This window comes from Anomaloglossus baeobatrachus, chromosome 1 (assembly GCF_048569485.1).
Source record: "Anomaloglossus baeobatrachus isolate aAnoBae1 chromosome 1, aAnoBae1.hap1, whole genome shotgun sequence".
Taxonomy (NCBI): domain Eukaryota; kingdom Metazoa; phylum Chordata; class Amphibia; order Anura; family Aromobatidae; genus Anomaloglossus; species Anomaloglossus baeobatrachus.
In genome coordinates, this window is record NC_134353.1 from 308,891,563 (window position 1) to 308,903,609 (window position 12,047).

The window sequence follows — 12,047 nt, forward strand, 5'->3', positions numbered from 1 at the left end:
CACGCACATATATATTTATATACATCCATTATAGATACACATACAGTTACATATGTATATACATATACTATATATACACACAAATATATATATATATATATATATATATATATATATATATATATAAAAAAAAATATATATATATATATATATATATATATATATATATATATATATATATATATACACAGGCACACGTTTTTATATACACACACACACATATATATATTATACATTGTCTGAAAGCAATGCATTTTTTTGTTATTTTGACCATTTTTCATTTTCAGAAAATAAATACAAAATTTATTGCTTGGAAATTCGAAAACATGTTGTCAGTTGTTTATAGAATTAAAAAACAATTTACATTTCACTCCAAAGTATACTTATAAAGAGAAAAATCAGAAAAACTGACAATTTTGCAGTGGTCTCTTGATTTTTACCAGAGTACACACACACACACACACCCACACACATATATATATATATATATACACACACACACGCACACACACACACACACACACACACCACATGTGACGCCCTGGGCAAGCCAAGAGTCACAGGACATCACACCACCACACCCTACACCCCAGTTAGGAACACCAAAGCTAACCAAAAATCCTTGTTGCCTTCCTCCAGGGGCTGGTGTCCACACCAGGGGGTGGGCCAGGTGGTTGGCTCCGCCCACCGAGGAGTTCACAGCCCTGGAGGCGGGAAGAACCAGGCAGTGCAGTTAGGGAAGTGGAAGTAGAAGGAAGTGAAGTAGTAGAGGAGCTTGGGAGAGAAGCTGAAGTAAAGTGAAAAAGAAACAGTTTGTAAAGCCTGAAGTTAGTCCGGGTGTGTGCCCCGGGCTGAGAGACAGCAAGGTCAGCAGACGGCGGTGATTGTCCGCAGGGGTGACTGCTCGGAGGTTGCTGGAAGGACCGCGGACAGGTAGTGGCCCGGCGGTCTGGAGCAGTATACGAAGAACAGTCAGCACCAGGGCAGGGGCCTTTCAGATCCCGGCAAGGCTAGGAGTCACCATAATTTGCCAAATCCGTCAGTGAAGGGGACGGCTGTCTCCCAACAACCAAGTCCCGATTGAAGGCAACAGTCCAACCGTTACAGAGAGACACCGCCACAGCCAGGGCACCAGTTTCTCAGGGCCAGCGCCTGCGGGCAAAGTAGGGCTCCTCCGGCCCATATCCAAGCCGGGGAGCGGGTTACCGGTGGGAACCCATCGCAACCATCATCAACTTAGGTGCAGGACAGAGGGACCGTCACCGTCACCTACTGGGGAAAGCAAGTGCAGCCGTCCGTGGGAACCGTCTTTCCAGCCGTGTGTTTTACCGAGAACTGTGTCATCATCTCAGGCTGAGTGAGTACCACAGTGCCGCAAGGCACAGCGCTGCCCCCGCGTCCCTGCGCCCACCAAGCCCTGCATCTCCCACCTCATCACTGGGCCCCGGGATCACCAACCCCTACCCACGGAGGGGCAACACAACAACTAGCTGCTCCATACCATCATTCCCGGGATCCCCATACAGAGCAGCGGTGGTGCCAACAAATCACCACAACCGTGGGTGGCGTCACGGACAATAAACTATATCCCAAAACCCAATCCCCTTTCACTCACGGGCGAGGAGCGCCGCTAGAGTCCCCGGGATCCGGCCCATCGCTCGAGCCACCGAGCAGCAGCAGGCCGCAGCAGCCGCGGCAGCCGGACCCGAGCAGTGGGGAGAGCGCGGCGTCCCCTCCTCCGCCCGCGACAACTTGGCGACACGAACAGTATCTTACCGCTTTGCCGTCTGGTAGAGGTGCGCCTTGTTACCGCTGGAGGTGTCCGGCCAGAAAATTTCAGAAGCCGCCATCTTTGGCGCGAAAAGTCCCCGCTCGGGCGTCTTCTCGAGTAGTGGAGGCGCGAAGGCCAAAACCCCGCCCCAATAGAGGAGGGGCCGGAAAGAAGCTAAGGGGGACGCGATGGCGGCTGGCTGCATGTGAGCGCAGCTATAAAAGCAGGGACGCCAGGACTCTGCAGACATCTTGTTCCTGGGAAAAGCCGCCAGCAGCATGTGGATGCCGTCCCGCGACACCGTAGCCCCCGCGCCTGGAACCGCGGCGTGGGTGGAGATCCGGACTGCGCAGCTCTACCAACGGCTGCAGGTTAGGATGCAGCTCCTCATGGAGGAGTGGGAGGCCGACATGGCGGACGTAATTGCGACCGTGCGGAGACGCGAGGAGGAGGCCGAGGAAGGGAGGGTGAGTGACCCACGCCCCGATGCCCTTGAAGGGACGGTCATCGCGGCTGCGGGGCCCGGTCCAAACCCTCTCCCCCTGCCGCCTCCCTCGCCACCCGTCCCGGAAGCCGTGACCCTGCCACTAGGCCCGCTGCCACCGCAACCGGTAGCGATACCCAGCATGCCCGCCCCGGCGGGCCGACCTGTAGCCGGAGCCCGTAGCAAGTCGGAGGTGCTGCCATGGAAGGCCCCGAAGTCCGCACCGGAGGCATCCCCCGAGAAGTCCCCTGAGCCGGAGCTGATGGCCCGTTTCGAGCCGAAGGCCCAGCAGCGGAAAGCCCCTGTGCCCATCCCCCACACCTCGGCTGAGGTAGCGCCGGGTTGTTGCTCTAAGGCAGCGCCCAAGGCCAAGACACCGCGGGACCCGCCGCCCAGATAGCTGACAGTGGGCAGCTTCCAGAATGTCCTGCGGGGCCCGACCCGTGCGCCGGAGCTCGCAGCAGCGCCATATTGGGATAGGGAGCCGATACCGCTGGGCCTGGAGATCGGTGAAAGAGAGAGGAAGAAGGCTGAGCTGGTGGCCCGAGCGATTAGAGAGAAGGAGAATCTCCGCCAGGCCACATTCCGTGTCCGGGGCCCGCTGTACGAAGGACAGGTGAGGCGGTTTGATGTCCGCCGAGGCTATGGGTTTATATATGAACCGGGCCTGGAGGCCGAAGTGTTTGTAGCCCGGCGGGATGTGAATGCCCACCTGCCTGAGGAGCATCCCAGCCGTAATCTGATGCCGGGCGACATCGTGCAGTACACCCGGCACTGTGGGGAGAGGGGGTGGTTTGCCCTGGACGCGAAACTGAGGGGCAGCCAGGAGAGCCGAGTGGGTTTTGCACCCCCTCCCTCAGATGAAGCCGACTACCCAGAGTAAGGGCAGCGGATGCCCGCTGCAGCAGTCCCCGTTGGGACCACAAGCCTGTGTGAGTTGTTTGTTTCAAAGTTGGAAAATGATAAAAGAAAATGATTACCAGAGCTTTACCTGATTCTACCGTGATTAAGAGAACCGGCCGTTGCCGGCACCGTTGTCCCCGAGGGGACCGTTTAAAAAGTTGCATGGAGGACTTTCCATGGACAAGCCCGTGAACTTGCAGGGCAACCACAAACGTTAGTGGAATGTAAATAAGTTGTTTACCGGTACCGTTTCCGCAGTTGCCGCCTCCGGAGAGGCAGGTTGGAGGGAGGGCCCGCAGTAGAGCCAGCTGGGGCCCAGCCACCACAGGAACCGGTGGCTACCCTCTGGAGGGGAAGGACAGATCCCGCTCGGGTGACTTGTGCTGGACTTGGGTCAAGGGGTGCTGCCTGGGTTGTAGGGACAGCATCAGGGCCAGGTTGCTTGGGTGGGAGAGAGCGGAAACCGTAACCGTAAACCGTTTGCAACGTTAAAGAAATGTACCTCCCGATTTGGGATGAAGTTATAAAATGTAAATATGTTACCGTTTACCTTTTTTTATGCATTTTCAGAAAATAAAACCGGTGTTGGACGGGCAGCCCGCAGACGGTCTGCATTTTGCTAAGGGGGAATGTGACGCCCTGGGCAAGCCAGGGGTCACAGGTCATCACACCACCACACCCTACACCCCAGTTAGGAACACCAAAGCTAACCAAAAATCCTTGTTGCCTTCCTCCAGGGGCTGGTGTCCACACCAGGGGGTGGGCCAGGCGGTTGGCTCCGCCCACCGAGGAGTTCACAGCCCTGGAGACGCGAAGAACCAGGCAGTGCAGTTAGGGAAGTGGAAGTAGAAGGAAGTGAAGTAGTAGAGGAGCTTGGGAGAGAAGCTGAAGTAAAGTGAAAAAGAAACAGTTTGTAAAGCCTGAAGTTAGTCCGGGTGTGTGCCCCGGGCTGAGAGACAGCAAGGTCAGCAGACGGCGGTGATTGTCCGCAGGGGTGACTGCTCGGAGGTTGCTGGAAGGACCGCGGACGGGTAGTGGCCCGGCGGTCTTGGGCAGTATGCGAAGAACAGTCAGCACCAGGGCAGGGGCCTTTCGGATCCCGGCAAGGCTAGGAGTCGCCATAATTTGCCAGATCCGTCAGTGAAGGGGACGGCTGTCTCCCAACAACCAAGTCCCGATTGAAGGCAACAGTCCAACCATTACAGAGAGACACTGCCACCGCCAGGGCACCAGTTTCTCAGGGCCAGCGCCTGCGGGCAAAGTAGGGCTCCTCCGGCCCATATCCAAGCCGGGGAGCGGGTTACCGGTGGGAACCCATCGCAACCATCATCAACTTAGGTGCAGGACAGAGGGACCGTCACCGTCACCTACTGGGGAAAGCAAGTGCAGCCGTCCGTGGGAACCGTCTTTCCAGCCGTGTGTTTTACTGAGAACTGTGTCATCGTCTCAGGCTGAGTGAGTACCAGGGCCGGATTATAGGCGGGGCAGACGGGGCTCCCGCCCAGGGGCCCCCACCACAAGAGCTTCTGAGGGGGCCCCCACCACCATCAGTGTGGGCGCCATTTTATTAACGCCGCAGTGTGGTTCAGGACCGCACTGTACCTTTAAAGAATTTCAATCCCGGCCGTCACTTTTCTGCAGACACGCCCACTGCACGCTCTGTGGGCTGCGTCTGCTAGGATGACGTCACCGCGCACCTGTTGCTGCTTCTAAGTTCCTGCCGTAGAGGAGCTTGTGGGAGGACCGGAGGTTTCAGTGGATCCTGGTAAGTATGATGTTATTAATCATGGTGCCGGCCGGGCAGGAGGCTGCAGTGAGGAGGGAGCAGGACGCCGCTGATAACTCCAGACCGGTTCCATAGTGTCAGCGGCCACTCTGCTATCAGTGTGAGATATTGCAGGAGTGTGCTCTGCTGCAGATCAGGTCGGGCTGTCAGTGCCGGGTCATCGGCTGCAGCCTCATCTCTCCCTTGCAATAACTCACACTGATCTCCAGCACAGACAGCACTACACAGAATCCTGCACTGATCACATCTGAGCCTGCAGCACACATTACACTATATGGCCCATATTACATTTAGAATATGTTACATCCTGTCCTGTAGGCCCAGGTGTGATCAGTGCAGAGGATTGTATATCTGTGTACATGGTATACCGCATCCAGTGTACAGAGTAGTGTGATATACTGTGTACACACATCAGATGGTATATAATAATGTGTATATTGTATAACATCTGGTGTCTGTATCACAGTAAACCCGGTCAAATTTCGGGGGGCCCACTCGCGGTGGCAGGAGTGGCGTAGCGCTAGTAAGGGGGGCCCGGTGCCCGCGCTGCCTCCCCCCGCCGAGGATCGCGCTTTCAATTGTATCGGCATCGCAGCTGCCGATACAATTGAGAGCAATGATGAGATGGAGCGGCGCGCTCTCTCTCATGATTCTCGCTGTGTCTGTCGGCATTCTGACAGCTCTGCAGCAGAGCGTGGTGACGTGATCACTGCGCGCCTGCTGAGAGGTCAGAGAAAGCGACAGCAGTGGACACGCTGAGGAGACCGGAGGAGCGGGGGAACGAGGAGAAGTGAGTATGTACAATCACTGTGGCCAGACGACCATGGGGGTGCATTAAATGATATGGGGGCTGTATACTACATGAGGGTGCCTAATGCTATCTGGTTCTGCACTGTGCTATATATGGACTGTATACTACATGAAGGTGCCTAATGCTATCTGGTTCTGCACTGTGCTATATAGGGGCTGTACACTATATGAGGATGCCTAATGCTATCTGGGTCTGCTTTTTGCTATATACGGGCTGTATACTACGTGAGGATGCCTAATGCTATCTGGCTCTGCACTGTGCTATATAGGGGCTGTATACTACGTGAGGATGCCTAATGCTATCTGGCTCTGCACTGTGCTATATAGGGGCTGTGAACTACGTGAGTGTCTAATGCTATCTGGCTCTGCACTGTGCTATATAGGGGCTGTGTACTATGTGAAGGTGCTTAATATTATTTGGTCTGCTCTGTGCTATATAGGGGCTGTGTACTATGTGAGGATGCCTAATGCTATCTGGGTCTGCACTGTGCTATATAGGGGCTGTGTACTACATCAGGGTGCCTAATGCTATATGGGTGTGCATTGTACTATATGGAGGCTGCATAGTGCCATATGGGGGCTGCATAGTGCCATATGGGGCTGCATAGTGCCATATGGGGGCTGCATAGTGCCATATGGGGGCTGCATAGTGCCATATGGGGGCTGCATAATGCCATATGGGGGCTGCATAATGCCATATGGGGGCTGCATAGTGCCATATGGGGGCTGCATAGTGCTACATGGGGGCTGCATAATACTATATGGAGGACTATGGGAGCTTCATAACACTATATGGAGGAATATGGGGGCTGCATAATACTATACCCCCAGAGTTGTATGTCCTCTACACCACAGAGCTGTATATCCCCAGAGCTGCATGTCATCCCCCCACCTCAGAGCTCTTTGTCCCCCCCACCTCAGAGCCACTGCCCCCCTCTAGAGCTGTATGCCCCCCATTGCTATGTACCCCTTTCCTCAGTAATATGGATGTCCCCAGTAATGTGTATGTCCCCAGCCTCTCTTGTGATGTATATACAACAGTGTTAGTGTTCTCTGTGCGGCCATGTCTGTTAGTGTCAGCCACCAATCAGCGTGGCACAGACACGTGCCCAGGAGGAGCTGGATGGAGACAAGCGGGGAGGTGAATGAGGCTGTTGCCGGCTTCCCAATATTAAAAATTAGATAAAAATATAAAAATTTGTCTGTGTGTGCATGTGTGATGCGTATCTATGTGTCATCTATGTATGTCGGTGTGTATGACTGTGTCTAGATTTATGTCTGTTTATATGTGTTTTTGTGAATTTGTCTTTAAATATATACTGTATGTGTACGTATGCCTGTATGTGTATGTACAGTATCTGTGCATGTCTATGTGTGGATGGGGCCCACTGAGACTTTTTCGCCCAGGACCTACAAAAACATGGAGCCGGCCCTGCGTGTACCAGTCATGTATTTTCCTGTACACTGTACAGGTGCGTACCTTTGGGGGGCATGCGGCATATTTGTCCCTGCACAGCAATCAGGGGGGCACCATTGGAAAGTGTGAGGCAGCAGTATGGTGGGAGAAAATTGTAAGTGGACAGTATTGGGAAAGAAAAGTGTGCGGGGCATAGAATGGAGACTGGGTAGTGGGGGAGGGGGGATAAGCAGTATAGAGAAGGGGCAGTATGGTGGCCAGTGTGAGGGCACAGTATGGAGGGCACAGTATGCTGAGGAGGGGGAATGTGAGACTGAGGTGCAGTATAGTGACTGGATAGTGAAGGAGATAGGCAGTATAGAGAAGGGGCAGCATGGTGGGCAGTGTGAGGGCACAGTATGGAGGACACAGTATGCTGCGGAGGGGAATGTAAGACTGAGGTGCAGTATGGTGACTGGATAGTGAAGGAGGTAGGCAGTATAGAGAAGGGGCGGCATGGGGGCCAGTGTGAGGGCACAGTATGGAGGGCATAGGATGCTGAGAAGGGGGAAAGTGAGACGGAGATACAGTATAGTGACTGGATAATGAAGCAGGTAGGCAGCATAGAGAAGGGGCAGCATGGTGGCCAGTGTGAGGACACAGTATACTGAGGAGGGGGAATGTGAGACTGAGGTGCAGTATGGTGACTGGATAGTGAAGGAGGTAGGCAGTATAGAAAAGGAGCAGCATGGTGGCCAGTGTGAGGACACAGTATGGAGGTCACAGTATGCTGCGGAGGGGAATGCAAGACTAAGGTGCAGTATAGTGACTGGATAGTGAAGGAGGTAGGCAGTATAGAGAAGGGGCAGCATGGTGGCCAGTGTGAGGGCACAGTATGGAGGACACAGTATGCTGCGGAGGGGAATGCAAGACTAAGGTGCAGTATAGTGACTGGATAGTGAAGCAGGTAGGCAGTATAGAGAAGGGGCAGCATGGTGGCCAGTGTGAGGGCACAGTATGGAGGACACAGTATGCTGCGGAGGGGAATGCAAGACTAAGGTGCAGTATAGTGACTGGATAGTGAAGGAGGTAGGCAGTATAGAGAAGGGGCAGCATGGGGGCCAGTGTGAGGGCACAGTATGGAGGGCACAGTATGCTGCGGAGGGGAATGCAAGGCTAAGGTGCAGTATAGTGACTGGATAGTGAAGGAGGTAGGCAGTATAGAGAAGGGGCAGCATGGGGGCCAGTGTGAGGGCACAGTATGGAGGGCACAGTATGCTGAGGAGGGGGAATGTGAGACTGAGGTGCAGTATTTATATCTAAATGCTACAGTTCGTGCTCTACTGTTATGGTTAAAATGTTAACGTTATTGGGCCCCCACCAGATTTTCTGCCCAGGGGCCCCCACCAACCTTAATCCGGCCCACGAGTACCACAGTGCCGCAAGGCACAGCGCTGCCCCCGCGACCCTGCGCCCACCAAGCCCTGCATCTCCCACCTCATCACTGGGCCCCGGGATCACCAACCCCTACCCACGGAGGGGCAACACAACAACAAGCTGCTCCATACCATCATTCCCGGGATCCCCATACAGAGCAGCGGTGTTGCCAACAAATCACCACAACCGTGGGTGGCGTCACGGACAATAAACTATATCCCAAAACCCAATCCCCTTTCACTCACGGGCGAGGAGCGCCGCTAGAGTCCCCGGGATCCGGCCCATCGCTCGAGCCACCGAGCAGCAGAAACGCAGCAGCCGCGGCGGCCGGACCCGAGCAGTGGGGAGAGCGCGGCGTCCCCTCCTCCGCCCGCGACACACACACACACACACATATATATATATATACACACACACACACACACGTATACACACACACACCACACACACACCACACACACGTATACACACACACACACACACATATATATATATATACACACACACACACACACGTATACACACACACACCACACACACACCACACACACGTATACACACACACACACTTGATTTTTACCAGAACACACACACACACACACGCACTTGATTTTTACCAGAACACACACACACACACACACACACACGATTTTTACCAGAACACACACACACACACACACACGTATGCATAGACGTCCTGCAGTGGGAGGGTGGGAGACTTATCAGTACTAAGGTTCCTCACAGTCAATGACATTGCTGGGGTGGCATGGCAAGGAGGGATGGCTGCAGCTGTGCTCTCCGCAGCCCACCACCTTGATCTGATGGGTAGTACGGTAGTGTACGCTCTCCCCTCCCCCTGCTGAGTGACAGGCAGCATCACCGGGGGCGGGTCAGCAGTGACAGCCGGAGCGCTGCCCTGAGCTGCTGTGCTGTGCTCGGCTCCCGGACACAGGACGAGCGGTGCCCATTCCTCCTCACTGGCCTGTGCCTCGCATGCCCCTCCGATGCCCTGCCTGTGACATCCATGGATGGGAAGCCGGGATCTCAGCACTGACACCTCCTTTACTATTGGATTATCCTTCCCAGGAGCTGCAGATGATGAATTTCCCTGCAAGGTCAATGCTGGCTCTCCTGTGTGCAGCGCTGAGGGTAAGGGATGCACTCACTGCCTTTGTTTCCATGGCTGTATGAAAGCTGTGTGCTCCAGGTATTTGCTGCACATCTCCCTGTATCCTCCCAGTGATTGCTAGTGATCACTCCGGAGAGCCAGGGGATTATGCACAATCACATATTAGTGTGTGTAATTACATGGCAGGGATGAAGCAGAGGATGATGATGATGACCTTTGCTGGATGCATCACTATGTAGTTGCATTCCTTCTGTCTTGTATTCCTAAAACTGGCATCAATAAGTGGCAGCTATGCATTGTGTCTGCAGTGTGGATGTGCCTGGGAATACTAATGGCCAGTCACAGATGGTCCATGGATCCTGGAAGTTGGATGGTCTCATCAGCTGGACCCTACTGCATAGAATTAAAGGGCCACCCCTCATAGAAGTGTTACCTGGCACAGCTGTCCCCTGTGGGTATGGGTGACTCATAGCCGATATATGTGGTCTATCTTGGGATGCTGCCATGTATAAGTGTGAAGGATCGCCAGAATCCTCCAGGAGAATGGAGCAATTAGCTAAGGAACATGTATGTGACAGCGCTGGCTCTGCTAGGTCACTAATTCTTTTATGATGTGTGTTTAATTTACTAACAGGATGCACTTTTTTTCTTTTTTAACCTTTTGATTGTTTTCTTCACCTTGTTCATTTATGTTCAAAGTGAGCACCGTGCTACATTACTACACTGAACAGAATAGAAACACAACATTGGTTTTGCTCCCATTTTTCATGGGCCTTTTTCTCTCAAATGTTGTTCACAAATTTGTCTAAATCTGTTAGTGAGCACTTCTCCTTTACAGAGAATCCATCCATCTCACAGGTGATTAGACTATTGCACAGGTGTGCCTTAGGCTGGCCACAATAAAAGGCCACCCTAAAATGTGCAGTTTTATCACACAGTGCCACAGATGTCACAAGTTTTGAGGTAGCACGCAATTGCCATACTGACTGCAGGAATGTCCACCACAGCTATTTGCCCGTGAGTTGAATGTTCATTTCTCTACCATAAGCCGTCTCCAAAGGCGTTTCAGAGAATTTGGCAGTACATCCAACCAACCTCACAACCGCAGACCACGCGTAACCCCACCGGCCCAGGACCTCCACATCCAGCATCTTCACCTCCAAGATCGTCTGAGACCAGTCACCTGGACAGCGGCTGTAACAGTTGGTTTGCAGAAACTGTCAGAAACCATCTTGGAGAAGTTCATCCACTGTTCATCGTCCTCATCGGGGTCTCCACCTGACTGCAGTTTGTTACCGTAGCCGACTTGAGCGGGCAAATGCTCACATGCAATGGCATCTGGCATGTTGGAAATGTGTTGTCTTCACGGATGAATCCCGGTTTTCACTGTACAGGGCAGATGGCCGACTTTGTGTATGGCCTCGTGTGGGTGAGCGGTTTGCTGGTATCAGTGTTGTGAATCCATTGTCCTATGGTGGTGGTGTGGTTATGTTATGGGCAGGCGTATGTTATGGACAATGAGCACAGGTGCATTTTATTGATGCCATTTTGAATGCACAGATCCCATGATGACATCCTGAGGCCCATTGTTGGGACATTCACCCAGGACCATCACCTCATGTTACAGCATGATAATACATGGCCCCATGTTACAACGATCTGTACACAATGCCTGGAAGCTGAAAACATCCCAGTTCTTGTGGCCAGCATACTCACCGGACATGTCACCCATTGAGTATATTTGTGATGCTCTGGATCAACGTATCCGGCAGCGTATTCATGTTCCTGCCAATATCCAGCAACTTCGCATAGCCATTGAAGAGGAGAGGACCAACATTATACAGGCCACAATCAACAATCTGATCAACTCTATATGAAGATGTGTTGCACTTCATGAGGCAAACGGTGGTCACACCAAATACTGACTGGTTTCCTGACCCCCCTGGACCCCCTCAATACTGTAAAACTGCACATTTAGGAGTGGCCTTTTATTGTAGCCAGCCTAAGGCACACCTGTGCAATAGTCATGTTGTCTAATCAGTATCATGATATGCCACACCTGTGAGGTAGATGGATTATGGATTATCTTGGTTAAAGAGAAAGACTTGCTAATATAGATTTTAGCTAAAATTTGTGAACAATATTTTAGAGAGAAAGAGGCCTTTTGGGCACATAGAAAACATCTTAGATCTTTGAGTTTAGCTCGTGAAAAGTGGGAGCGAAAAGAAGTGTTTATATTTATATAGTTACATTGTATATATAGCCTGTAACTAAATGCATCACAGGAGAATCAAAGGGATGTGCAGTATTTTAGGTAAAGATAGATAGACA

General features: G+C 52.5%; 1 protein-coding gene across 1 annotated transcript in view; it reads left to right on the forward strand.

The window, feature by feature from the left end:
* Nucleotides 1-9,487: 9,487 nt before the first annotated feature.
* Nucleotides 9,488-12,047, forward strand: part of GPRIN3 (GPRIN family member 3) — a 189,938-nt gene continuing 187,378 nt past the window's right edge. Inside the window, exon 1 of the mRNA XM_075351108.1 lies at nucleotides 9,488-9,736. The gene's annotated coding sequence lies outside the window, so the exon portion shown is untranslated. The remainder of the gene's footprint in view (nucleotides 9,737-12,047) is intronic.